The sequence below is a fragment of the Salmo salar genome, chromosome 10 (genome assembly GCF_965601325.2).
Source record: "Salmo salar chromosome 10, fSalSal1, whole genome shotgun sequence".
Classification (NCBI taxonomy): Eukaryota; Metazoa; Chordata; class Actinopteri; order Salmoniformes; family Salmonidae; genus Salmo; species Salmo salar.
The window spans coordinates 115,973,247-116,000,589 of NC_138300.1; the positions used below are offsets into that span (position 1 = coordinate 115,973,247).

At 42.4% G+C, this 27,343-nt stretch overlaps 2 non-coding genes and 1 pseudogene across 2 annotated transcripts; 2 read left to right on the forward strand and 1 right to left on the reverse strand.

Annotated features, from left to right (window-relative positions):
• Positions 1-120: 120 nt before the first annotated feature.
• LOC123723960 (two pore channel protein 2-like) lies at positions 121-26,408 on the reverse strand (annotated as a pseudogene).
• Positions 14,675-14,746, forward strand: trnap-ugg (transfer RNA proline (anticodon UGG)). The gene has a single exon. It is a non-coding gene; the product is annotated as a tRNA-Pro (tRNA).
• trnap-agg (transfer RNA proline (anticodon AGG)) lies at positions 17,774-17,845 on the forward strand. The gene has a single exon. It is a non-coding gene; the product is annotated as a tRNA-Pro (tRNA).
• Positions 26,409-27,343: the final 935 nt, after the last annotated feature.

Below are 27,343 nucleotides of genomic sequence, written 5' to 3' on the forward strand. Positions count from 1 at the left end.
AATCTTAACAGATAAGCTCTGTTTCAATATTGTTATGGTGAAACAAAGCATGTCAGTTAGGATTCCAGGCTAGTGTCGTGACTAAGAGCTGTTAGGATCAAGCAGAAACAAACATTTAAGTGAATTCATAAAATATTGTGACATAGTGAACACAGATGCAAACATTGGCCAGGGCCACAGCATTCCCCACTACAGTGACATAATGCTGACTAAACATATACTGAACCTTGCACAGGAACTTAGATCAGTACTCAGACAATATAGGACGCTACAGAGGAAAACAATGACTTCAATATCCTGTTCAATCTCCTTTCACAATAACTTTTCAGGTTTGCATCTGTCCAAATGTTAGCTTTCATTACAAATACAAGCATAAAGGCAAATTATGAAAGTCTGACTTTGGACATACCAAAAGTGCTCACAATTCAGAGGTGTGGCCATGTACATATATAACTACATAAAACAACGTTTTTTAACGCTATATATTACACTATGTTGTTTCAGGTAAGGCGGGAACCATCTCACCTTCATGATGGCATCTCTGTAATAACCTTTCATCTGAACTCTCCTCATCACCTTCGGGACTGTCTGGGCAATAATACACTCAACTGGAACACATTCGATCTTATTTTATACATACAGTAAGCGCTCCACCATTTTGCTGTTGTATATTAATAAAATAAACACGGTATCATCCTCAGAGAAGGTTGGTTCCTAGCTCTGACAGCGCAGCAGCTCAAAAGCTGCCTTGACGCCCAAACTCCTCCTCAGGATGGATGTCTGGATTGACATCTGCTAAATAAAGGGTTATCAATCAAATGTATATATAAAGCCCTTCTTACATCAGCTGATGTCACAAAGTGCTGTACAGAAACTCAGCCTAAAACCCCAAACAGCAACCAATGCAGGTGTAGAAGCACAGTGGCTAGGAAAAACTCCCTAGAAAGGCCAGAACCTAGGAAGAAACCTAGAGAGGAACCAGGCTATGAGGGGTAGCGAGTCCTCTTCTGGCTGTGCAGGGTTGAGATAACAGAACATGGCCAAGATGTTCAAATGTTAATTGATGACCAGCAGGGTCAAATAATAATAATCACAGTGGTTGTCGAGGGTGCAACAGGTCAGCACCTCAGGAGTAAATGTCAGTTGTTTTTTCATAGCCGATCATTCAGAATATCTCAACCTCTCCTGCTGTCTCTAGAGAGTTGAAAACAGCAGGTCTGGGACAGGTAGCACATCTGGTGAACAGGTCAGGGTTCCATAGCCGCAGGCAGAACAGTTGATACAGAAGCAGCAGCACGGCCAGGTGGACAAGGGACAGCAAGGAGTCATCAGGCCAGGTAGTCCTGAGGCATGGTCCTAGGGCTCAGGTCCTCCAAGAGAGTGAAAGAAAGAGAGAAAAAGAGAACTAGAGAGCATTCTTAAATTCACACAGGACACGGGTAAGACAGGAGAAATACTCCAGATACAACAGACTGACCCTAGCCCCTCCCGACACAAACTACTGCAGCATAAATACTGGAGGCTGAGACAGGAGGGGTCAGGAGACACTGACCCCTCCTGTTACCATGATCAATACTACTCACATACCTATGGGAAATTGGCTACCCACTGACAACACTCCCTACCCACTTACCTAAATATTTGTTAACTTTGTGAAGTACAGTCGACAACAAGCCAGTTACTCACCACTAAGTATCCTCTAAACTGGTTGTATATGATGGCAGTCAGCAGGTTCATCAGGATGTACGTTCCTACAATAGAGTGATAACATGTAAAGTAAGCATTTATTGAACATACAGATTGAATCAATTCAAACAGTTTGAAATATATTTATATCTAAATAATATTGTAATCAACACAATGGCACAGAAACACATCAAACAAACTCAACAAATGTCAAGCTTGTTGATATGAGTGGACCAAGGCGCAGCGTGCGTAGAGTTCCACATTATATTTAATAGTGACACAACAAAACAACAAAGACTATAACAAACGTGCAGACACAGAGTTCACAAAGCACTAACCAAAACAAAATCCTACAAAGCAGGTGGGAGAAAGGGCTTCCTAAATATGATCCCCAATTAGAGGCAACGATTACCAGCTGCCTCTAATTGGGAACCATACAAACCAGCAACATAGAAAATGAATGACTAGAACACCCCCCTAGTCACGCTCTGACCTAAACACCATAGAGAACCGAGGGCTCTCTATGGTCAGGGCGTGACACCAAATCCACTGAAGAGGATGAAGAAGACAGAGAAAACTCTGTTTAAAGTGTAAGCTGGCATCATCACATTAGAGCAGAGAAAAACATGCCATGTTTAAAATGAAAAGCTCATCCACTTTGACTTACAGCAGTGATAAATTTAAATCTACACTAGCATATGAAAAACTTGTTATGAATAAGCCTACCGTCAGGGTTGTTAGCAGTTGTGAGAAGAACCAAAAGAGACGTAAGTGACCGAGAGAGGTTTTTGAAATAGAACTCCCATTCCATGTTCTTCTCTGGGTTCTAGAACAAGACACATCAGAGCAGGTATCACATAAGAACAATAACTACTTGCTATGCAGACTATGCACTTTGATTAGAATGTTCTATGTGTTTTCACTGATCTGCCCTTCTTGGCAAGGTCTCCCTTGAGAAAGAGGTCTTCTAACCTCAATGGCACCTCCTGGTTAAATAAAGATGAAATAAAAAATTATCAAATATTCTCATGAAATAAATCTTCTGAAAATCCTCTGAAGGCCACTGGCCTTCAACTAAAATTAGCAGATAATTACAAAAAAGACCCAAGGGCCTACACGCTTAAAAAAAAAAACATTGTGACGATCGTCGTAAGGATCGACCAAGGTGCAGCGTGGTAAGTGCTCATGATTAATAATTTATTATAACTCAGAACACTAAATCAAAACAAACAAAGGAAAACGGACGTCACGTTCTGCAGGCTTTACTGAGCTGTGCAAAAACAAGATCCCACAACTGAAAGAGGGAAAAAGGGATGCCTAAGTATGATTCCCAATCAGAGACAACGATAGAAGAAATAGAAAACATAGAATGACCTCCCCATGTCACACCAAACTAGAGGAAATAAAACGTCTCTCACAGGTCATGGCGTGACAGTACACCCCCCCAAAGGTGCGGACTCCCGGCCGCAAACCTGAACCTATAAGGGAGGGTCCGGGTGGGCATCTAACCATGGTGGCGGCTCCGCCCGCTGATCCCTCCGCTTTTGTATTACCGGACTGTGGATCGTCTTCAGAGGAACCAGACCGGGGACCGTCGCCAGATGCTCCGGACCGGGGACCGTCGCCGGAGGCTCCGTACTGGGGACCGTCACCGGAGGCTTCGTGCCATGGATCGTCACTGGAGGCTCCGGGCCATGGATCGTCACTGGAGGCTTCGGGCCATGGATTATCACTGGAGGCTCCGGGCCATGGATTATCACTGGAGGCTCCTGGCCATGGATTATCACTGGAGGCTCCGGGCCATGGATTATCACTGGAGGCTCCGGGGCCATGGACTATCACTGGAGGCTCCGGGCCATGGATTATCACTGGAGGCTCCGGGCCATGGATTATCACTGGAGGCTCCGGGCCATGGATTATCACTGGAGGCTCCGGGCCATGGATCATCACTGGAGGCATACATTTTTTACATTTACATTCTTACGTGGAGCTGGAATCGGTCTCACCGAACTGGGGAGACGCACTGGAGACCGGGTGCGCAGAGCAGGCACAGGGTATACTGGGCCGTGGAGGCGCACTGGAGGTCTGGAGCTAAGGGCTGGCACAACCCGTCCTGGCTGGATGCTTACATTAGCCTGGCAAATGCGGGGCGCTGGCACAGGACAAACTGGGTTGTGAAGGCGTACTGGCGACACAGTGCGTAAAGCTGGCGCAGGATATCCTGGACAGAGGAGGCGCACTGGAGACCAGGAGCGCTGTGCCGGCACAGTCCGTCCTGGCTGAATGCCCCCTCTACCACGGCAAATGCGGGGCGCAGGCACAGATCGCACCGGGCTATGAATGCGCACTGGCGATATAGTGGGCATCACAGCATAACTCGGTGCCTGACTGGTCACCTGCTCCCTACGGTTAGCACGGGGAGTTGGCTCAGGTCTGAACCCTGACTTAGCCAATCTCCCCGTGTGCCCCCCCCCCAAGAAAGAGATTATAAAGGGGTATACATGTGACTTTGCTTACGTCATCACAAGCCATGTTCAAGGTCAAGGTCCAGTCAGTGACAGACACTGAGATGACCACCATGTAGCCCACCAGCCATTTACACTTCAAAAACTCCTCATGACGTATCAGGAACCTCTACAAAAAGAGTAAGGAGGAATCCCTTCCAACAAATAGGCTACTGATCCTCACAGCAGTAAATTAAGATGTCATGTAGCCTATGATGTGCCTACTAATCTACACTCTTAGAAAAAAGGGTTCCAAAAGGGATCTTAGGCTGTCCCTATAGTAGAACCCTTTTTGGTGCCATGTAGAACTATTTTCAGTCCCAGGTAGAACCCTTTTCAGTCCCAGGTAGAACCCTTTTTGGTTCCATGAAGAACCATTTGGGGTTTCATGTGGAATCCTCTGTGGAAAGAGTTCTACATGGAATCTAAAAGGTTCTACCTGGAACCAAAATGGTTCTTCCTGGAACCAAAAATAGTTCTTCAGAGGGTTCTCCTATGGGGACAGTCGAAGAACCATTTTAGTTTTTTTTTCTAAGAGTGTATGAAATTGATTGAGAAATGTACTCAAAAGCTGCATAACCATGACATTACACATGATCGATAGATATCTGATGATAACGGAATAATATGTTATATTAATAGTATTTGTTTAATAGTATTAAGGTATTACAGAGTGTAGTAATAGTTTTATTTGGTGGTTCACTACATCAGAAGTAGATTTAGAGTGTATATTACCTTAACGATGAGGTGGAACGTGAATATGAGAAGGCAGATGATCTCGATGCCCTTGGTGAGGCCACATGGGGGTTCCCAGAGGGTGTGTTTAGAACACAGGCCAGAAGTCACAGACAGGGAGGAGGGCCTCGCAATGAAGGCCAGGGCCAGGATGACAAATATCACCACATTCAGGCCCCTGAGGGCACAGAAGAAAACTGTTATGGGTTATAACTAATATGAAACAAGAACAGTAGACATTTCATGTCCTGTACTGTAGGGCTGTAGATAGCCTACACTAGAAAGTAACATGACTAGAACACACTTTTCACCAAGCAGATTGTGTGTCCGGATCTATCCATTTTGTAATGATTTACTCATTGTACTTACTTACTAAAGAAAGCATTAACTATTTTTACTGTCAATAAATAAAACAAGTTAAGTAGATATGGTAAGAGCAGTAATCAAGAGAGAAACAGAGCTGCTATACATGAACAAATATATATATTTACCATTGACAGCCTTCCCTATAGCCTTCCCTGTAGCTCAGTTGGTAGAGCATGGTGTTTGCAACACCAGGGTTGTGGGTTCGGTTCCCACGGGGGGCCAGCACAGAAAAAAAAAAAAATGTAAATAATTGTATGAAATGTATGCATTCACTACTGTAAGTCGCTCTGGATAAGAGCGTCTGCTAAATGACTAAAATGTAAAAAAAAAAAAAATGTAAAAATGACAGAGCCTGGAGTAGTACTATCTGTGAAGTTCTATTGATCTTGGGTCCATGTGATGGTTGATAGATCGATACTACTACTATAAGGAATGTAAACAAATGTACTACAAAAGTGTTGATAAACAAAGTAATGTACAGAAACTGTATTTAAAAAGCAGCTCATGGTGGAAAATAGCAAGTTATTCCTAAATGTACAGCATCTATCGTTGAGGACCACAGCCTGTTGAATGTACAGCTCCTCATCAGTTGGAAAGGGAAACATGGGGAGATCATGGGTTTAATTGAATGATCTTACTCTGTGCATGAGCGAGCGATTTTGAAGAACTTACCATGTCCCTGTGTCCCCCAATAGAAAGGTGTTTCTTTTGGAGTCCTGTAATTGTCTGATCCAGAATGAACACCCCCAGGTAGCAGGGGGAAACTCTCCATCATCACCACAATGTTGCTCAACAAGTTTATAACAGGTGACTAAGAAAATAAAGGAAAGAACCGCTTACATTTTGCTCCATCCTTAAACCTTCTCAGCGAGTTCATTTTCATAATCTACACACATCTCACTTAAATGTAGGGTTAAAAGGCGTTTTGTTGTTCTGATAGTGCTGTACATGTAGTGTTGTGTCTCTTGTTGTTCTGATAGTGCTGTACATGTAGTGTTGTGTCTCTCTTGTTGTTCTGATAGTGCTGTACATGTAGTGTTGTGTCTCTCTTGCTATGATGTGTGTTTTGTCCTATATTTATATTGTATTTATTGTTTTAATCCCAGGCCCCTGTCCCCACAGGAGGCCTTTTGCCTTTTGGTAGGCTGTCATTGTAAATAAGAATTTGTTCTTAACTGACTTGCCTAGTTAAATAAAGGTTAAATAATATATATACAAAATAAATCCCAACAAATTCGGACAATTATTTGTTACTCATTCGCTGAAGACTACAATAAGTAGTATATAAAATGGTTGGAACATGAGAAACTGTAACAAGCGCCTACCTCAGAGTTGGTTCATCTGGACAGTTTTCAAACCTAATATCAATTGTTTTTTCTGTTGGGAAATAAACTACCATCACTGGGACACACTTCTGTCGACATGAACAGTACATTGCCCAGTGACTAACCAGTGAAACTCTCTCGAAGTGCAATTAATGAGGTTAAACATACACGACTCAAAATTAATCTCCCACAAACCCAGGTGGAAAAAAAACCCCCACTTAAGTATGATCTCCAATTAGAGAGAGCGAGGACCAGCTGCCTCTAATTGGAGATAATCCCAAACAAAACCAACATAGAAATACAAAACTAGAACATGAACATAGAGAGAAAAAAACCTGTCACGCCCTCACCTATTCTACCATAGAAAATAACATCTTTCTATGGTCAGGACGAGACAGCTCTGCTATCTGTTGTCTGAAAAACTACGAGTCAAAACACAAAGACAAACCTTACAGGGTACAGTTTGTGAATCAATCAATCAAATGTATTTATGAAGCGCTTTTAACATCAGCAGACAGCAGTTGTCACAAAGTGCTTTACAGTAACCCGGCCTAGTATATATAACCTGTATGAAATCGATCCAAACCTTTCATATCTGAAATGACAAACTTGGCAACAGAAAAGAGAGTTCCATATTACATAATGCCAAGAGCACACGTCCTGTGTGTTGACAGATAATGTAATCAAGTGCTGCTCAGGTCTGCAAAAACGCCCAGCGCGTACAGCGGCCAATCATAAACTCAATTCATTAACACTAATGGCAGGACCAAAACACAGAGCAAAGCCATAGCATAGCCTACCTACAATGTCATGAATGCCAAGCCAAAAGCAGAGCTAAAGCCTGTTCAGGGCAGACCCAAAAACACAAAGCCAAAACAAAAGCCAAAGCTAAAACCTGTTCTAAAAACACTGGTGTTACTGGTCCTACCTGAACATCAGCTGGATGGTAGTGTCATGACGTGGCCCTCTTTGGGTACAGCGAGCACCATCCCCCTCTCTCTGCACCCTCCCTTTCTCTCTCACCACCTCTCTCTCTTCCCCCTACACCCAGGCTCTGTTAGGCAGGTCATAAAGTCCTAGAGGAGTTTCTCTCCTCATGGCCAGAGTATAGAGAGAGTGAGATTCACAGGAGAACAAAGGAACCTCTTCCACATCAGAGAACTTGAGAACTGAACAATGTCCATGTTTTGGAGAATGTGTACACGGTCGGGGAAGAATCCAGCTACGACCGGTCCATTTCATTTAATGTATGTGAAACTCATGAGAGACAATACAGCCACATTACCATAACTCTGTTTATACAAGAGTCTCAGTTGTGAGGCTTGCATCTAATTGTTGAATAAAGTGAATGAGTAAAGATGAAACTATTTGTGAAATTATGTAATTTGATTATAAACTGTTTAATGAAGGAAACTCCAATTCCCTTTGGAGTTTAACTAGGTCATAGGCCCGCCCCATGAGCACAGACATTGACCTGGCGTCATGGGACAGCCCTCTTCTGCTGTTACGAATATAACCCCAACCTGAAGGATTTCTTATCAGACCAGCTTACCTCGATTACCACGAGAGGGCTAACGTTTGAGTAGATTGCTGAATCTTTTAACCATACCACGTGGTTAAACTCTGAGACTATCGATCCGATAGAATAAGAGCAAATCTTTGATACGAATTACTAGTCTGCAGCTAGGAATTCTATACCATTGAATGCGAAGGCCGACAACCGCCGAAACATATATTCTATAACAACAGTTTTGAATCGGACTCTGAACTATCCACTCTAACCACGGAAGAGAGAGAGAGTGCGGACAAACTCTCCAACAGAAACAAACTTTCCAACTGAGATCACGACGACACACTGAGCATAAATATATATATTGATTGCAATTATTCCCGAATGAGTGAGCGTTCATGTGCAAAGAGTTAGCACTTCAATTGTTAGAATTATCAACTGTGTAGGGTCTTTTATCTTACACGCCCTTCTCAGTCCCTTTGTCTACCAAGCCACCATACCAGTTTAGCCCACTAGGGCACATCCCCTATCCTTTCCTTGTAACCATATCTACTTTGTTTATTTGTGTGTGCATTTCTGTGATTATTTAGTTAGTTAATAAATAAATGATTGAGACAATTGATGTATGTGTCACGCCCTGGCCATAGAGAGGGTTTTATTCTCCATTTTGGTTTGGCCAGGGTGTGACTAGGGTGGGCATTCTATGTCCTTTTTTCAATGTTTTGTATTTCTTTGTTTTGGCCTGGTATGGCTCTCAATCAGGGACAGCTGTTCATCGTTGTCGCTGATTGGGAGCCATACTTAGGTAGCCTGTTTTCCTTTGGGATTTGTGGGTGGTTAATTTCTGTTTAGTTCTAGTTATCATGACAGAACTGTTGGCAGTCGTTTTGTTTATTTGTAAAGTGTTCATTTTTCCATTAAATTACAAAGATGAACAAATTCCACGCTGCACCTTGGTCTCTTCACAACGACGGCCATTACAGTATGGATGATTCTTAGTGAAGACTGGGTTTGTGCAGATAACCAATAATTTACGACTTTTGGAATGAGACTAATGTGAGGTAAAGAATAATTCATTAATTAGAAGACTAATTGATCAGATATTACACTACACTCATGCTGCCAAATATGCCGTCGTAAAACTGACCATCCTACCGATCCTCGACTTCGGTGATGTCATTTACAAAATAGCCTCCAACACCCTACTCAACAAATTGGATGCAGTCTATCACAGTGCCATCCGTTTTTTCACCAAAGCCCCATATACTACCCACCACTGCGACCTGTACGCTCTCGTTGGCTGGCCCTCGCTTCATACTCGTCGCCAAGCCCACTGGTTTCAGGTCATCTACAAGACCCTGCTAGGTAAAGTCCCGCCTTATCTCAGCTCGCTGATCACCATAGCAGCACCCACCCGTAGCATGCGCTCCAGCAGGTGTATTTCACTGGTCCCCCCCAGGGTCAATTCCTCCTTTGGCCGCCTCGCCTTCCAGATCTCTGCTGCCAATGACTGGAACGAACTACAAAAATCTCTGAAACCGGAAACACTTATCTCCCTCACCAGCTTTAAGCACCAGCTGTCAGAGCAGCTCACAGGTCACTGCACCTGTACATAGCCCGTCTATAAATAGCCCAAACAATTACCTCATCCCCTACTGTATTTATTTATTTTGCTCCCTTGCACCCCAGTATTGTCACGTCCTGAACACAGTAAGATGTTATTTTCTATGGTAGAGTAGGTCAGGGCGTGACAGGGGGTGTTTTGTGTTTTTCCATGTTTTGTAGTTCTATGTTTAGGTTCTAGTTTTCTATTTCTATGTTGGGGTTTTTGGGATGATCTCCAATTAGAGGCAGCTGGTCCTCGTTGTCTCTAATTGGAGATCATACTTAAGTAGGGTTTTTTTCCACCTGTGTTTGTGGGTAGTTGTCTTCTGTTTAGTTTTCTGTACCTGACAGAACTGTGCACTTTCATTTTCTCTTTGTTATTTTTTCTTGAGTGTTCTGAGTTAAAATAAATATTCATCATGAGCAATCAACACGCTGCCCTTTGGTCCCCACTCTACGACAGCCGTTACAAGTATTTCTACTTTGCACATTCACCTACTGCAAATCTACAATTCCAGTGTTATTTAATTGCTATATTGTATTTACTTCGCCACCGTGGCCCTTTTATTGCCTTTACCTCCCTTATCTCACCTCATTTGCTCACACTTTATATAGACTTATTTCTCTACTGTATTATTGACTGTATGTTTGTTTTACTCCATGTGTAACTCTGTGTTGTTATGTGTCGAACTGCTTTGCTTTATCTTGGCCAGGTCGCAGTTGTAAATGAGAACTTGTTCTCAACTTGCCTACCTGGTTAAACAAATATAAAATAAATAAACTTCCTGTGGCTATGGAACCCTGACCTTTTCACCAGACACGCTACCTTGTCTTGCTGCTGATCCAGTTTCAACTGTTCTGCCTGCGGCAATGGAACCCTGACCAGTGACGATTATTTGACAATGCTGGCCATCTGTGAACGTTTGAACATCTTGAACTGTTCTGAGGACAAAAGGGGGTGCAACTCAATATTAGGAAGGTGTTCCTAATGTTTTGTACACCATATGTTTATTCATTTAGATTTTGTGGTAACTTTGTAAGGACCAACGTTGGAGATGAGAAGCAGGTATGGGGAGTCAACATGTAATCAGGAACAAACAGGTAACAAGAGAGGCACAACGTCAACACAGCGGGTAACAAAAATACATATGACAATCAATGTTGAAGCAGGGAACAGAGCGGGGAACCAGACATGTATAGGGAAGGTAATGACAGAGGAGGGGTGACCTTCATGTATGTCAAGTAGAGGCACTATGGGCTCAGGTACATCTGCCTCACCAGGCAGCCATATTGGTAGGATGTGTGTATAGACCTCCTAGCTCTAAGGTGTCCTATTTGGATGACTTATGCACTGGGTTTGACAAGGCCCCAGATAGCAACAGAGATGTATTTATCTTGGGTGATTTTAATATAAATTGGAAGGATCACAATAATTCAAATAGAACAAAATTGATGAGATATGCCGAGAACTGTGGTTTGAAACAAATGGTTAATGATACTACTAGATCATCAATTAAGTTGGGTCATCGTTCAGACACATGCATTGATCTGATTTTCTGTAATATACCATCGCAATGCTTAAAAGCCAGATCAATGCCAGTGGGCTGGACAGACCATAATATTGTGACCATAACCATGAACACCAAGGTTCCAAAGAAACCCCCTAGGATTGTGGTCAAGAGAAATTTTAAAACATTTAATTATGAGCTATTTCTAAATGATTTGGCTGCTGTACCCTGGGAGCTGATTTATCTAGAGGATGATTTAAATCACGCTACAGAATGTTTTATTGATTTGCTCACTGAGGTTATGGACCATCATGCCCCAGTAAGAAAGAGTACAGTTGGTGCTCGTCCATCTCCATGGATTGATGATGAACTGGGTGAGGCTTTTTCTCAAAGAAATATGTTAAAAGTCTTAGCAGCCAAATCAAAAGCAGAAATTGATGAACAGAATTATAGAACATTGCGTAATTATGCAGTTAAATTGAATCGAAGGAAAAAAAAGTTATTTTTCAACAATGCTTTTATTGATTGTAAAAATGATTCTAAAAAGGTATGGAATACAGTTAAGGGTTTACTTGGTACATCTATCTCATCATGCCCATCTAGTGTGGAGGTTGACGGGAGAATAATAACAAAACCAGTTGATATTGCCAATCATTTTGCAGATTTCTTCACAAAGAAAATGTATTTACTGAGCAACAATGTAAACATACATTCTTCCAAACAAGCTATTGTCCAATGGATTGATGATCATATTATGAGCAACAAGATCTGCTCTTTTAGTCTGCAAACGGTGTCAGTGGAGGAGGTGTTAAACCTTTTGAAGTCATTACCTGATGGGAAATCTACAGGTTATGATCTTATGGACAATTTTTTGCTTCGCTGTGCTGCTCCCCATATTGCAGTTCCACTGAGATACATATTTAATTGGTCACTGGAAAAGGGGATGTTTGCAAATGTATGGAAGCATGCTAAACTTTGTCCTATTCCAAAAGACTGCAAAGAACCCGCTACTCCTGCCAATAGTCGACCAATTAGTCTACTCCCTACACTCAGTAAGATATTGGAGGGTATTGTGAGTAGACAAATATGGGAGTACATGGAAAATAATGATCTGATTACAGCCAATCAGCATGCTTATCGCAAAAATCATTCCACTACCACTGCATTGGTTGACATGACTGACCAGTGGCTCAATGCTATGGATAATGGCAAGTTTGTGGGGGTACTATTTTTAGATTTCAGTGCAGCATTTGATTTAGTGGATCATGAGATCATTTTGACAAAATTAATGCATTATGGTTTTAAGGAGGTAGCATTGAATTGGGTACAGTCATATCTAACTGCCATGAAACAGTCCACCTATATCAATGGTTCATTTTCTTCCCCTCATGCTTTAAACTGTGGAATACCGCAGGGCAGCTGCCTTGGGCCACTTCTTTATTTAATATATACCAACGACCTTTCCCTAGCTGAAACTCAAGCTACTATATTTGCAGATGATACTACAATTTATGCAGCAGGACAATCGGTTCAACAGGTACAGCAAGCTTTACAAGGAGATTTGGAGAATATTATGGAGTGGGTTTGCCAGAATAAACTTGTTTTAAACACCAAGAAAACCAAAGTTATGTTGGTCTGTTCCACTAGGAAAAGGCCAAAACAGCATGGCATACAATTAAGTATGGGAGGAGTACAAATTGAAGAAGTGGCAGAAACCAAACTATTAGGAGTGCAGCTAGACAACTGCTTATCATGGTCATCTCAAATAACTAATCTATGTAAAAAAATTATTAAAACAGCATGTATAATCAGAAGGATAGCTAAATATTTACCAGGAAAAATTCTTAAGCAAATAACACAAGCTTTAATTGAGAGTCAAGTGAACTACTGTTCTGTGGTCTGGGGAAATGCATCATCAAGTGAAGTTAGGAGGCTGCAGATTGCACAGAACAAAGCAGCAAGGATTGGTTTATGGTGGAGATATGGTTTTTCTGTTGCAGTCATACGCAATGTTCTTGTTTGGTCATCAATCGACAAGATAATTGAAAAAAACATGCTTATTTTATTTCATAATATACATAATTTAAAACGGCCAAGTACAATTCACAACGGTAATCAGTTGGTAAGAGACAGACATTCCGTAAATACTAGGAATAGATTGTCCACCATCTATGCGTTATCCAGACAGAAAAGAGAAATAGGCAAAAGAACATTTCGATTTAGAGCAATAAAGAAATTGAATAAATTAACTGAGCAAACCAGAAACCTTTCAATATATAAATTTAAACATTATTTTAAAACAATTTAAATATAATACACAGAAATGTTGTGGCATTACAGTAGATGAAGAATCCATACTTTTTAGATTGATTATTTATTGGTTTATTACGTTAGTATATTATGTAGGTTTGTAATAGTGTGTTATATGTGAAAATGTGTTCGTATATAAATTGTATTTTAATATTTAAGGACTCTTGGAAGATTAGTCCAAATGGGGACTAAAAGAGATCCAAATCAAATCAAATCAAATCAAATGACAGAGGTGATAGAGTCCAGGTGAGTCCAATAGTCGCTGATGCTCGTGACGGGGGAAGGCAGGTGTGAGTAATGGTGGCAGGAATGCGCAATGCTGGGGAGCTTGTTGCCGTCGAACACCAGGGGGGAAGAGCGGGAGCAGGCATGACAAACTCTAAGATGAGTGATACTCACTGCAAAGTCATAAAAGTTGTTTGACCAGCAGCCAAGCTGCTCATAAGAACCACATTGTAGAGTTTTGTTTACAATCATTGTCATAATTCTGGGGTCGGCGGTAGTGCTGTAAGAAATAGATAATACATGTAGGCAGGAAAAAGGTTGTTTATAGGAAATAGGTAATAGGTAAAAGCTGTGATTTCTGGGACATATTTTCTTCATACCTCAGGTTACTTGCAGGTGCTATGATAGAGCCTTCGAACAACCAGACCCCAAGCACAGCAAATACATAATAAACCACCTGCAAACAAAGACAGCACTTCTTTACAATCGTACCAGTTTAACAGCTCTGGTATGACCTATGTTATGTACTGGTTTTGACAGTGTTATGTAGCCCTTATGACAAAGGGGTCAAGTAAAGTGTTCCTGAATATGCTGTGGTATGGTTATATTTCTACTGGATATTTCAGCTCATTTGTGTTGAATATGCCTTGGGCAAGATATTATTGAGTGATACATCACAGACAAAATATAAATATATAATAAGATATATGGCCTCGTTAATCTGACAAATGTAATGTTTTCAACAGGTCAGAACTTTACTATAGTGATGATGCTGTATAAATCACCACTAGAGGTGAGTAAAGTAACAAAGTTTCACTAAGGACACACCTCAGATTTCACACACGCTTGACATCAGTGACAGGGTAGAAAGGGAGTCTGTGTTTACCGTTCCTTCAACAAGGCTCGTTGGTCTAGGGGTATGATTCTCGCTTTGGGTGCGAGAGGTCCCGGGTTCAAATCCCGGACGAGCCCTTCTTTTCTGAACACTACAGGCTCAATGTACTATCCAAGATAATGATAGTCTACTTGGGTAAGTGGAGCATATTCAGCAGAAACACTGACAATCAGTCATATATAGGTTTCTATAACAAAGAGCAGGCTCACAGGATACCAATGTCACCTATTTTGTATTATGAGAACTAGCCGAACGACGAGTCGTATAACTGGCAAGCCTAATTCATAAATACTCTTATCTGTCAGCCACTGAGAAACGTCCATATAGTTTTATTTGCAGCTGTAACACTATAGTCCTGGATAGGTCTCAGTCCTCATAATGCAAATGATAACAGCCTTCCCTGTAGCTCAGTTGGTAGAGCATGGTGTTTGCAACACCAGGGTTGTGGGTTCGATTCCCACGGGGGGCCAGCACAGGAAAAAAAAAAAAAATGTATGAAATTGTATGAATTGTATGAAATGTATGCATTCACTACTGTAAGTCGCTCTGGATAAGAGCGTCTGCTAAATGACTAAAATGTAAATGTATAACCTACAACACTTAAGATGTCAACCACAGACAACGGTTTTATTTGCAAATCTGACAATGTACTGTACACTGAGTGTACTAAACAACAGGAACACCTTCCTAATATTGAGTTGCATTCCCTTTTGCCTTCAGAAAAGCCTCAATTCGTCAGGGGCATGGACTCTACAGGGTGTCTAAAGTGTTCCACAGGGATGCTGTCCCATGTTGACTCCAATGCTTCCTACAGTTGTGTCAAGTTGGTTGGATGTGCTTTGGGTGGTGGACCATTCTTGATACACACGGGAAACTGTTGAGAGTGAACAAAACAGCAGAGTTGCAGTTCTTGACACACTCAGACCGGTGCGCCTGGCACCTACTATAATACCCTGTTCAAAGACACTTCAATATTTTGTCTTGTCCATTCACCCTCTGAATGGCACACATACAGAATACATGTCAAGGCTTAAAAATCCTTCTTTAACCTGTCTCCTCCCCTTCATCTACACTGATTGAACTGAATTTAACAGGTGACATCAATACGGGATGATAGACTTCAGCTGGATTCACCTGATCAGTCTATGTCATGGAAAGAGCAGGTGTTCATAATGTTTTGTACACAGACTATTTATTTTGATCTTTTATGTAACCTTTATTTAACTAGGCAAGTCATTTAAGAACAAATTCTTATTTACAGTGACGGCATACCCTGGCCAAACCCGGACGGCGCTGGGCCAACTGTGCACCGCCCAATGCGACTCCCAATCACGGCCGGATGTGATACAAATCCCTGACGAGACCTTTTAAGAAGTCAAATGACTTACAGACTACACACAGTCTATATGACAGACTACATACAGTCTATGACAGACATGGTAAGTCTATGTCATGGAAAGAGCAGGTGTTCCTAATGTTTTGTGCGCTCAGTGTTTGGAAAACTTCCTAAAAGTGTTAGTTACCACTAGAGGGCAGTCTAATAGCAAAAACCTGCCACATCACAGATTCTGGAAGTTCACTCACATGCTTATGAGGAGAAGGGGATGGGAAAATTATAACGATAGGGTGGGTTTCCCTAAGCAGGCTTGTTGGTTTAAGGGTATGCTTCTCGCTTAGGGTGTGAGTAGTCCTGGGTTTAAATCCCAGATGAGCCCACCTTTTGAGAAAATATGTGATAGATGTATTTAGGGTTGTCCTAAGTGAGTTAGTATATTGAAAGATCCCAAACAAAGTGGGGAGAAAAATCTTACCAATAGAAAAATGGCAGACTGTAAGTAGCAAATATGGATATCTGTAGGCCCTTTGGAAAAACAGAGATATAAAACAATATCCAGTCAGTATGGAATATAATGTACAGTGTCGTAATGTCAACGAGTGTCTTTGAATTGTGTGACAGACGGTAATATAGATACATCAACTAGAATCTTCTCTAAATTGCCCATGCTTCAAAATGGACCCTGCATTATCCTTACATACAGTATGTAATACTGATCTGCACCTACCAGTGAAATAACTGTGAGAGATCCATCAAATACGTTACTCCCATAGGACACATATCCTGTCCAGCCAAATGCTACCACCTTCAGCGCCATCTCCAGCAGGTAGTAAAGGATGAAGAAACAGTTGATTGTCTGAAAAAACACAGATCAGTGGAGGCCGCTGAGGGGAGAAAGGTTCATCATAATGGTTGGAACGGAGCAAATGGAATGGCATCAAACCATCTATTTGATACCATTCCACCGATTCCCCTCCAGGCAAAACCACGGGCTGGTCCTCCCCAATTAAGGTGCCACCAACCTCCTGTGACAGAAATACATATAAAGTCTGTGAATTGCACGGAGCTATTGACAAACTGTGCAAGACCCTTACCTGCTATACATGAGTCAGTCATGTCGGCAGTGCACTGCAGGTACAGTAACTAATGTCCACTTGTAACTACTACTTGTAGTACATTTTACATTCAAATGGTCTTAAATGTTGAGCCTCTAAATAGTAGTTGTCTCGTTCAGAGATTCTACTCACAGTCAATCACCAGGAGAATCTGGAGGAACATTGATGATGCTTAGATGCATATACAGTAGACTTAATACATGCATATACTGTACATGACCTTTGACCTTACACATTTTCTAAAAATGGGATACAATGCTCCCCTGAAAATTCTGAAGAAAAACTCATTTTTAGACCAGAGACATCAAATGCAGAGAAGGTGAACAAATGGGTCAGGGCCTATATCTTCTGCCTTTCCAATTAAATCTAATGATAATCAACAAAGATAGATAGGACTTATCTTTGTGTCTGTGACAGCCTCAATGGCTCTGCCCATGCTATCTCCATTTTAAAGTAGTCAATTGTCTTCTTCAATGGCTGATTGCTCCCAACTCATCCATTTGATCAACATGTCTGTGCAGAGTCTAGAACAGCCACTAGGTGGGAGTCTCTGAGCAGTTTTACTGAGCATGCAACAGCATTAACTTGCCAGGAATTCCTTATACATGTGGCACGCAGTGGAATTTAAACTCTTGGTTGTTGTCAATATGACAGGCTCGTTGGTCTAGGGGTCTGATTCTCGCTTAGGGTGCGAGAGGTCCCGGGTTCAAATCCCGGACGAGCCCTCCTTTTAAGTTGTCAAATGACTTACAGTATAAACAGGCCTACATAGAGATACTTTAGTGAATTTACACTACTATGCTTTGTACCCTCTATCAACAATATGACTGTGAATAAGTAGCCTGGAATCTTAACAGATAAGCTCTGTTTCAATATTGTTATGGTGAAACAAAGCATGTCAGTTAGGATTCCAGGCTAGTGTCGTAACTAAGAGCTGTTAGTATCAAGCAGAAACAAACATTTAAGTGAATTCATAAAATATTGTGACATAGTGAACACAGATGCAGACAACATTGGCCAGGGCCACAGCATTCCCCACCACAGTGACATAATGCTGACTAAACATATACTGAACCTTGCACAGGAACTTAGATCAGTACTCAGACAATATAGGACGCTACAGAGGAAAACAAGGACATCAATATCCTGTTCAATCTCCTTTCACAATAACTTTTCAGGTTTGCTTCTGTCCAAATTTTTGCTTCCGTTGCAAATGCAAGCACAAAGGTAAATGATGAAAGTCTGACTTTTGACATACCAAAAGTGTTCACAATTCAGAGGTGCGGCCATGTACATATATAACTTGATAAAACAACTTTTAACGCTATGTATTACAGTATGTTGTTTCAGGTAAGGCGGGAACCATCTCACCTTCATGATGGCATCTCTGTAATAACCTTTCATCTGAACTCTCCTCATCACCTTCGGGACTGTCTGGGCAATAATACAGTAACTAGAACACAGTCAATATTATTTTATACATACAGTAAGCGCTCCACCATTTTGCTGTTGTATATTAATAAAATAAACACGGTATCATCCTCAGAGAAGGGAGGTTCCTGGCTCTGAAAGTGCAGGAGCTCAAAAGCTGCCTTGACGCCCAAACTCCTCCTCAGGATGGATGTCTGGATTGACATCTGCTAAATAAAGGGTTATCAATCAAATGTATTTATAAAGCCCTTCTTACATCAGCTGATGTCACAAAGTGCTGTACAGAAACTCAGCCTAAAACCCAAAACAGCAACCAATGCAGGTGTAGAAGCACAGTGGCTAGGAAAAACTCCCTAGAAAGCCAGAAACTAGGAAGAAACCTAGAGAGGAACCAGGCTATGAGGGGTAGCCAGTCCTCTTCTGGCTGTGCGGGTGGAGATTAAAACAGAACATGGCCAAGATGTTCAAATGTTAATTGATGACCAGCAGGGTCAAATAATAATAATCACAGTGGTTGTTGAGGGTGCAACAGGTCAGCACCTCAGGAGTAAATGTCAGTTGGCTTTTCATAGCCGATCATTCAGAATATCTCAACCACTCCTGCTGTCTCTAGAGAGTTGAAAACAGCAGGTCTGGAACAGGTAGCACGTCCTGAGAACAGGTCAGGGTTCCATAGCCACAGGCAGAAGAGTTCAAACTGGAGCAGCAGCACTGCCAGGTGAACTGGGGACAGCAAGGAATCAGGCCAGGTAGTCCTGAGGCATGGCCCTAGGGCTCAGGTCCTCCAAGAGAGTGAAAGAAATAGAGAAAAAGAGAATTAGAGAGCATTCTTAAATTCACACAGGACACGGGTAAGACAGGAGAAATACTCCAGATAAAACAGACTGACCCTAGCCCCCCCCCGACACAAACTACTGCAGCATAAATACTGGAGGCTGAGACAGGAGGGGTCAGGAGACACTGACCCCTCCTGTTACCATGATCAATACTACTCACATACCTATGGGAAATTGGCTACCCACTGACAACACTCCCTACCCACTTACCTAAATATTTATTAACTTTGTGAAGTACAGTCGACAACAAGCCAGTTACTCACCACTAAGTATCCTCTAAACTGGTTGTATATGCTGGCAGTCAGCAGGTTCATCAGGATGTATGTTCCTACAATAGAGTGATAACATGTAAAGTAAGCATTTATTGAACATACAGATTGAATCAATTCAAACAGTTTGAAATATATTTATATCTAAATAATATTGTAATCAACACAATGGCACAGAAACACATCAAACAAACTCAACAAATGTCAAGCTTGTTGATATGAGTGGACCAAGGCGCAGCGTGCGTAGAGTTCCACATTATATTTAATAGTGACACAACAAAACAACAAAGACTATAACAAACGTGCAGACACAGAGCGCACAAAGCACTAACCAAAACAAAATCCTACAAAGCAGGTGGGAGAAAGGGCTTCCTAAATATGATCCCCAATTAGAGGCAACGATTACCAGCTGCCTCTAATTGGGAACCATACAAACCAGCAACATAGAAAATGAATGACTAGAACACCCCCCTAGTCACGCTCTGACCTAAACACCATAGAGAACCGAGGGCTCTCTATGGTCAGGGCGTGACACCAAATCCACTGAAGAGGATGAAGAAGACAGAGAAAACTCTGTTTAAAGTGTAAGCTGGCATCATCACATTAGAGCAGAGAAAAACATGCCATGTTTAAAATGAAAAGCTCATCCACTTTGACTTACAGCAGTGATAAATTAAAATCTACACTAGCATATGAAAAACTTGTTATGAATAAGCCTACCGTCAGGGTTGTTAGCAGTTGTGAGAAGAACCAAAAGAGACCGAGAGAGGTTTTTGAAATAGAACTCCCATTCCATGTTCTTCTCTGGGTTCTAGAACAAGACACATCAGAGCAGGTATCACATAAGAACAATAACTACTTGCTATGCAGACTATGCACTCTGATTAGAATGTTCTATGTGTTTTCACTGATCTGCCCTTCTTGGCAAGGTCTCCCTTGAGAAAGAGGTCTTCTGACCTCAATGGCACCTCCTGGTTAAATAAAGATGAAATAAAAAATTATCAAATATTCTCATGAAATAAATCTTCTGAAAATCCTCTGAAGGCCACTGGCCTTCAACTAAAATTAGCAGATAATTACAAAAAAGACCCAAGGGCCTACACGCTTAAAAAAAAAACATTATTGTGACGATCGTCGTAATGATCGACCAAGGTGCAGCGTGGTAAGTGCTCATGATTAATATTTTATTATAACTCAAAACACTAAATCGAAACAACAAACAAAGGAAAATGGACGTCACGTTCTGCAGGCTTAACTGAGCTGTGCAAAAAGAAGATCCCACAACTGAAAGAGGGAAAAAGGGATGCCTAAGTATGATTCCCAATCAGAGACAACGATAGAAGAAATAGAAAACATAGAATGCCCTCCCCATGTCACACCCTGACCTAACCAAACTAGAGGAAATAAAACGTCTCTCACAGGTCATGGCGTGACAGTACCCCCCCCCCCCCCCCCCAAAGGTGCGGACTCCCGGCCGCAAACCTGAACCTATAAGGGAGGGTCCGGGTGGGCATCTAGCCATGGTGGCGGCTCCGCCCGCTGATCCCTCCGCTTTTGTATTACCGGACTGTGGATCGTCTTCAGAGGAACCAGACTGGGGACCGTCGCCGGATGCTCCGGACCGGGGGACTGTCGCCGGATGCTCCGGACCGGGGACCATCGCATCCGCCAGATGCTCCGGACCGGGGATCGTCGCATCCGCCAGATGCTCCGGACCGGGGACCGTCGCATCCGACAGATGCTCCGGACAAGGGACTGTCGCCGGATGCTCCGGACCAGGGACTGTCGCCGGATGCTCCGGACCGGGGACCGTCGCATCCGACAGATGCTCCGGACCGGGGACCGTCGCCGGATGCTCTGGACCGGGGACCGTCGCTGCAGACTCCGTGCCACGGATCGTCACTACAGGCTCTGCGCCATGGATCATCACCGGAGGCTCCGGGCCATGGATCAACACCGGAGGCTTCGGGCCATGGATTATCACCGGAGGTTCCGGGCCATGGATTATCACTGGAGGCTTCGTGCCTTGGATTATCCCTGGAGGCTTCGGGCCATGGATCATCACTGGAGGCTTCGGGCCATGGATCATCACTGGAGGCTCCGGGCCATGGATCGTCACTGGAGGCTTCGGATCATGGATCATCACTGGAGGCATACATTTTTTACATTTACATTCTTACGTGGAGCTGGAATCGGTCTCACCGAAATGGGGAGACGCACTGGAGACCGGGTGCGCAGAGCAGGCACAGGGTATACTGGGCCGTGGAGGCACACTGGAGGTCTGGAGCTAAGGGCTGGCACAACCCGACCTGGCTGGATGCTCAGTTTAGCGGGGCGCTGGCACAGGACGAACTGGGCTGTGAAGGCGTACTGGCGACACAGTGCGTAAAGCTGGCGCAGGATATCCTGGACCGAGGAGGCGCACTGGAGACCAGGAGCACTGAGCCGGCACAATCCGTCCTGGCTGAATGCCCCCTCTAGCACGGCAAATGAGGGGCGCAGGCACAGATCGCACCGGGCTATGAATGCGCACTGGCGATATAGTGCGCATCACAGCATAACTCGGTGCCTGACTGGTCACCTGCTCCCTACGGTAAGCACGGGGAGTTGACTCAGGTCTGAACCCTGACTTAGCCAATCTCCCCGTGTCCCCCCCCCCACAAACAAATGTGTGGCTGCCTCTCGTGCTTGCCTCGTTGCCGTGCTAGTTCCTCATCTCGTTGCCGCTCTGCTCTCGCTGCCTCCACCTGTTCCAATGGGAGGCGATCCCATCCAGCCTGGATCCCCTCCCACGTCCAGGATCCCTTGCCGTCCAGGATGTCTTCCCAGGTCCATGTCTCCTGACCACGCTGTTTGGTTCTTTTGTGGTGGGATCTTCTGTGACGATCGTCGTAAGGAGGAGACCAAGGTGCAGCGTGGTAAGTGCTCATGATTAATAATTTATTATAACTCAGAACACTAAATCAAAACAAAAAACAAAGGAACAATAACGTCACGTTCTGCAGGCTTTACTGAGCTGTACAAAAACAAGATCCCACAACTGAAGGAAAGAAAAAAGGCTGCCTAAGTATGATTCCCAATCAGAGATAACGATAGACAGCTGCCTCTGATTAGGAAACATACTCTGCTAAACACAAAGAAATAGAAAACATAGAATGCCCACCCCATGTCACACCCTGACCTAACCAAACTAGAGGAAATAAAACGTCTCTCACACGTCAGGGCGTGACAATTATAGTAATGTTCACACTATCCAATCAATAAACAGGTACTGGGGATGTTACTGTACCTCTCCCTTTGTGAATAGCAGCATTCCAAACATGGTGAAGACACACAGGTGGAGAACCACTACTAAGATCAAACTGGAGAGAAGAAGAAAGCCCTATAGTCAGCCAAAATGAAGGACCTTATGCATTTCTGTATTCACTAATCATTTGACTCAATTCAATACCATTACCTTGTTATTTCTGGTATTGTTCTTTTGATGCATTTCAACGTCTTCTTCATCAATTATGAGTTGTGAAGAGGAAAATGGCCGAAGAAGTTTTCTGATTCTCATAGTCTACGACACAAATGATGCAAAACATATCAGGACAGAAGAATCAGATGACCTTTCTACTTCATGAAACAAGCTTACTAAGTGTTGTACACTCAATATACTGTAGAATAGAATAGAATATGATTACATGAAAAAGCATATCAAGGTCCCAGAGGAGAGATTATAAAGGGGTATACATGTGACTTTGCTTACGTCATCACAAGCCATGTTCAAGGTCAAGGTCCGGTCAGTGACAGACACTGAGATGACCACCATGTAGCACACCAGCCATTTACACTTCAAAAACTCCTCATGACGTATCAGGAACCTCTACAAAAAGAGTAAGGAGGAATCCCTTCCAACAAATAGGCTACTGATCCTCACAGCAGTAAATTAAGATGTCATGTAGCCTATGATGTGCCTACTAATCTACACTCTTAGAAAAAAGGGTTCCAAAAGGGATCTTAGGCTGTCCCTATAGTAGAACCCTTTTTGGTGCCATGTAGAACTATTTTCGGTTCAAGGTAGAACCCTTTTCAGTCCCAGGTAGAACCCTTTTTGGTTCCATGAAGAACCATTTGGGGTTTCATGTGGAATCCTCTGTGGAAAGAGTTGTACATGGAATCTAAAAGGTTCTACCTGGAACCAAAATGGTTCTTCCTGGAACCAAAAATAGTTCTTCAGAGGGTTCTCCTATGGGGACAGTCGAAGAACCATTTTAGTTTTTTTTCTAAGAGTGTATGAAATTGATTGAGAAATGTACTCAAAAGCTGCATAACCATGACATTACACATGATCAATAGATATCTGATGATAACGGAATAATATGTTATATTAATAGTATTTGTTTAATAGTATTAAGGTATTACAGAGTGTAGTAATAGTTTTATTTGGTGGTTCACTACATCAGAAGTAGATTTAGAGTGTATATTACCTTAATGATGAGGTGGAACGTGAATATGAGAAGGCAGATGATCTCGATGCCCTCGGTGAGGCCACATGGGGGTTCCCAGAGGGTGTGTTTAGAACACAGGCCAGAAGTCACAGACAGGGAGGAGGGCCTCGCAATGAAGGCCAGGGCCAGGATGACAAATATCACCACATTCAGGCCCCTGAGGGCACAGAAGAAAACTGTTATGGGTTATAACTAATATGAAACAAGAACAGTAGACATTTCATGTCCTGTACTGTAGGGCTGTAGATAGCCTACACTAGAAAGTAACATGACTAGAACACACTTTTCACCAAGCAGATTGTGTGTCCGGATCTATCCATTTTATAATGATTTACTCATTGTACTTACTTACTAAAGAAAGCATTAACTATTTTTACTGTCAATAAATAAAAAAAGTTAAGTAGATATGGTAAGAGCAGTAATCAAGAGAGAAACAGAGCTGCTATACATGAACAAATATATATATTTATTATTGACAGAGCCTGGAGTAGTACCATCTGTAAAGTCCTATTGATCTTGGGTCCATGTGATGGTTGATAGATCGATACTACTACTATAAGGAATGTAAACAAATGTACTACAAAAGTGTTGATAAACAAAGTAATGTACAGAAACTGTATTTAAAAAGCAGCTCATGGTGGAAAATAGCAAGTTATTCCTAAATGTACAGCATCTTCGTTGAGGACCACAGCCTGTTGAATGTACAGCTCCTCATCTGTTGGAAAGGGAAACATGGGGAGAACATGGGTTTAATTGAATGATAGGGTTACTAGGCATTTTGTTGTTCTGATAGTGCTGTACATGTAGTGTTGTGTCTCTCTTGTTGTTCTGATAGTGCTGTACATGACTGTCGGTGTGCTTCACTTCGGCGAGGCGCTAAACATTCGGACTAAGGCACTTCACTCTGAAAGAGTCATAGTGAAAGTGAACCTACCTCACCAGCAATGAAAACACAGTACCTAGAGAAAGATTCATAGTGAAAGTGAACTTTCCTCACCAGTAATGAATACACAGTAACTAGAGAAAGATTCATAGTGAAAGTGAACTTTCCTCACCAGTAATGAATACACAGTAACTAGAGAAAGATTCATAGTGAAAGTGCACTTACCTCAACAGTAATGAAAACACAGTAACTAGAGAAAGATTCATAGTGAAAGTGAACCTACCTCACCAGCAATGAAAACACAGTACCTAGAGAAAGATTCATAGTGAAAGTGAACCTACCTCACCAGTAATGAAAACACAGTAACTATAGAAAGAGCCATAGTTAAAGTGAACAATGTCAAGTCAGTGGGAGAAACAAGCTGTTTCAGTGCCTGTGTAAGCCCACTGTATTTCTAGAGAAAGAGCTGCACAAAGGAAAGGTAGATCTAGCCAGAAACACAACACTCAATTGAAAGTTGAGACACAAGTTGGTATGTTTTTACACAGAGAGAGTAGAGAGATGAAGTCACCCAGTTTCCAAAGCCCCAGCAGCAGCTAACCTAACCACCCCCTCACACCATGTCATCAGCTATCTTCAACATTCAGATGGTACCTGTCTATCTATTGAACTCCTCAAACTGAACAAAGAAAATCTTTGCGTCCATGACTGAATTATTAGGAGTTTAGTATAACCCTTTACGCAGAATGTAGAACTTAAAGCACTCAACAGGTGATGTTATATCGGACAATATTGTGTTTCAGAGTCAGTAAAAGAAGCAGTAGAGTTACAAAACAGTCTTTTGATCCACTCAGGAAACAATGCAAAAGCTCATTCATAGAACCGCAATTAAAGCAATAACCGGGAACCCGCTTCCATTACACCCAATATCTATATTTTATCCAGTGACGGACATAGTTAGGTGCTGAAGGTGTGGGTGGGCATGCAGTTTTGTGACAACTTTCTCTTCAGTAGGCTCTGCTATCTGTTGTCTGAAAAACTAGGGGTCAAAACACAAAGGCAAACCTTGCAGGGTACAGTTTGTGAAACAATCAATGAAATGTATTTATAAAGCCCTATTAACATCAGCAGACAGCAGTTGTCACAAAGTGATTCACAGTAACCCGGCCTAGTATATATAACCTGTATGAAATCGGTCCAAACCTTTCATATCTGAAATGACAAACTTGGCAACAGAACAGAGAGTTCCATATTACATAATGCCAAGAGCACACTTCCTGTGTGTTGACAGATAATGTAATCAAGTGCAGTGGCTGCTGAGATAGCTCAGGTCTGCCAAAAGGCCCAGCGCATACTGCGGCCAATCATCAACTCAATTCATTAACACTAATGGCAGGACCAAAACACAGAGCAAAGCCAAAGCATAGCGTACCTACAGTGTCATGAATGCCAAGTCAAAAGCAGAGCTAAAGCCTGTTGAGGGCAGACCCAAAAACACAAAGCCAAAACAAAAGCCAAAGCTAAAACCTGTTCAAGGCAGACCCAAAAACACTAAGCCAAAGCTAAAACCTGTTCTAAAAACACTGGTGTTACTGGTCCTACCTGAACATCAGCTGGATGGTAGTGTCATGACGTGGCCCTCTTTGGGTACAGCGAGCACCATCCCCCTCTCACCACCTCTCTCTCTTCCCCCTACACCCAGGCTCTGTTAGGCAGGTCATAAAGTCCTAGAGGAGTTTCTCGACTCACGGCCAGAGTATTGAGAGAGTGAGTTTCACAGGAGAACAAAGGAACCTCTTCCACATCACAGAACTTGAGAACTGAACAATGTCCATGTTTTGGAGAATGTGTACACGGTCTGGGAAGAATCCAGCTACGACCGGTCCATTTCATTTAATGTTTGTGAAACTCATGAGAGACAATACAGCCACATTACCATAACTCTGTTTATACAAGAGTCTCAGTTGTGAGGCTTGCATCTAACTGTTGTATAAAATGAATGAGTAAAGATGAAACTATTTGTGAAATTATGTCATGTGATTAAAAACTGTTTAATGAAGGAAACTCCAATTACCTTTGGGGTTTAACTAGGTCATAGGCCCGCCCCATGAGCACAGACATTGACCAGGCGTCATGGGACAGCGCTCTTCTGCTGTTACGAATATAACCCCCACCTGAAGGATTTCTTATCAGACCAGCTTACCTCGATTACCACGAGAGGGCTAAGGTTTGAGTGGATTGCTGAATCTTTTAACCATACCACGTGGTTAAACTCTGAGACTATCGATCCGATAGAATAAGAGCAAATCTT